This window comes from Gopherus evgoodei, chromosome 1 (genome assembly GCF_007399415.2).
Source record: "Gopherus evgoodei ecotype Sinaloan lineage chromosome 1, rGopEvg1_v1.p, whole genome shotgun sequence".
Taxonomy (NCBI): Eukaryota; Metazoa; Chordata; order Testudines; family Testudinidae; genus Gopherus; species Gopherus evgoodei.
Window position 1 is genome coordinate 274,965,586 of NC_044322.1, and position 1,690 is coordinate 274,967,275.

The 1,690-nt window shown below is 50.7% G+C and overlaps 1 long non-coding RNA gene across 1 annotated transcript; it reads right to left on the reverse strand.

The window, feature by feature from the left end:
- Positions 1-368: 368 nt before the first annotated feature.
- On the reverse strand, positions 369-1,332 carry LOC115647083. Its single transcript, XR_003999206.1, has 4 exons — positions 1,293-1,332; positions 1,037-1,174; positions 575-666; positions 369-455 (listed from the first exon to the last, which is right to left on the reverse strand). It is a non-coding gene; the product is annotated as an uncharacterized LOC115647083 (long non-coding RNA).
- Positions 1,333-1,690: the final 358 nt, after the last annotated feature.

The following is a 1,690-nucleotide window of genomic DNA, read 5'->3' on the forward strand; positions in this document are numbered from 1 at the left end:
TACAAGGTTCCACCTAGCTCAAACAATTACATTCCACATATTATTTTCTGAAGATGTACACACCAAATAGGAAAAGAATGTTAGAACAACTGTCATGAAATTAAGAAAAGGACAATTTAGGCTTTGGGGCAAAGATTAACAGGGATGCTGGACCAATAGACTTTCAGTGTAGAAACTCCTATTTCCCTACTATACAAAAACTACTATTTCTGTATAGTTTGCTCTATTGCTGCTAGATTTATATACAAATGGTCTGTCCCACTTCTTCTGCACCACCAAAAAACATCTCTCCTGCCTGCTGTCACCACTTTAGGACAACATCCTGATTCTCTCCAGCAGGAAGCAGGATTTTTTTCATCTCACCTTCTATGCTCTCTTGTAGTCCCCCAGTGAAAGGCACAGTATCCAATCCAGAGGTCAGTGTCCTCATCTTGTTCCCCCACATGCTGTTTAAACTTCAAAGAAAAAGGGATGCAAAAAAGACACCAGCTGTCAAATTTTGTCAGATTGTCTCATGTGAAACAAATCAATTTATAAAATTAATATTAGGATGATTTCTGCTGGCTTGACAAACCTGGACGCGGAAGTCAGGTGGTGTCAATATCACATTTTCAAGGACAAGCAGTTTTTATCCAGTCACATAGTCTCTGTACAAATATTGTAAAGCTGTAAAAGTAAAGGAGGGTGAGTGATTATTCAGGCAGGTGCAGGGGGCATATCTAGTGTGTGAGAAAGAACAGAAATGACAAATTAGTTGAAAAAGCTGGAACTTTTTCCAAACCAGGAGCTCTGCTGCAATTGGGAACAGTCTGCCAGAAAGAGTCTTGTCACCCTAGTCACTGGGAGAAGGGTTTGGGCAAGGCCCCGGGGGCTGTGCACTGGGCACCAATCCTGCACTGGCAGGAGGACGGGGGGAATGTGGACCCGGTGGCCTGCGGCCCCTCCCACTTGCACCCCCGTTGCCTGGGAGACTGGCGGAGTTAGCCCATTAGCTGCAGAAGTGCAGTCCCGTAGGCCGAGCCCCCTTCCCCGTTACCTCCAGCAGGGCGATGGCGCCGGTGAAGTCCCTCTGGGCCAGCAGCTCCTCCAGCTGCGGGACTTTCTTGCCTTTCTTCTTCCGTTTGTCGCCCTGCGGCGGGGCGCTCCCCACGGCCGGCTTGGCCCGGGAGAGCATCTGGAGGGGCAGAAAGAAGAGGGGAGACGGGGTGAGAGCGGGGAGGCGCTGGGGGGCGTCAGACCTCCCCGCTCCTGCGTCCCACAAGCGGCTACCCCCTTCCCGCCCTGTCCCTCACCATCTTGCCCCTGGGCTCCTCGCTGCTCCAATGACTCCGTTACCCTGGTAACGCCACAGGGGGGGGCAGTGGAGACTGAGTAAGTGAGACACCGAATAGGGCCCGGCTGGAACTCACGTCCCAGCTCACAGTTCCGGCCCTGATCCCATGGATGGCGCAAAAGGAGCTGCTCAATTCTCCGGGGAGAGTTTGAGAAGGGACGTTTCTGGTGCAGCTCGCGCTTATCTCCATAGCAACCCAAGGGGCAGTGATTTTATCGCCACAGTGTCACAATAATTATTTATTTATTTTTGGTTAATGTCCCGGCTCTGGGGACGAGCGGTTGAGATGAGACTGTGAGTTTTCATGTGTAATATAAACCCGGCCTTCAGGGGTCTGGAGACAAGCTCAAAAACAGG